This window comes from Sinocyclocheilus rhinocerous, unplaced genomic scaffold (assembly GCF_001515625.1).
Source record: "Sinocyclocheilus rhinocerous isolate Xijiao unplaced genomic scaffold, SAMN03320098_v1.1 scaffold1339, whole genome shotgun sequence".
NCBI lineage: Eukaryota > Metazoa > Chordata > Actinopteri > Cypriniformes > Cyprinidae > Sinocyclocheilus > Sinocyclocheilus rhinocerous.
This window is the reverse complement of record NW_015634830.1, coordinates 662,485-663,063: the sequence shown is the minus strand read 5'-3', so window position 1 is coordinate 663,063 and position 579 is coordinate 662,485.

Sequence of the window (579 nt, the reverse complement as noted above, 5' to 3'; positions counted from 1 at the left end):
AATGTTGATGCTTAGCCTAAATAACAAATATTTTATCGGGAGCATTTATACTGGGATGTTGTGGATCTTAGATGTTACAGAACCATTTAATGTAAATTTCTTTGATGTGCTGAAAAAAATTCTATATAGATTACTTTTATGCGGGCGGGAGCGGGGCGGGAGCGGGCCCAGATAAGATATTTTTCTGCGGGAGCGGGACTGAAAAATCCGTCCCGCGCAGGTCTCTAGTTCGAACGGCATACGGTTACTATGGTTACCTTCTGAACGCAACTTCTTGCAAGCTTCTAGCCTATTTATTGCACTCTGGCTAACTTAAAGAGATAGTTCACCCAAAAATGAAAATTTGATGTTTATCTGCTTACCCCCGGGGCATCCAAGATGTAGGTGACTTTGTTTCTTCAGTAGAACACAAATGATGATTTTTAACCCCAGCCGTTGCAGTCTATCAGTCGTATAATGCATGGCAATGGTAACAAAATCTATGAGAGTAAAAAAAAACATGCACAGACAAATCCAAATTAAACACTGCGGCTCGTGACGACACATTGATGCCCTAAGACACGAAACGATCGGTTTGTG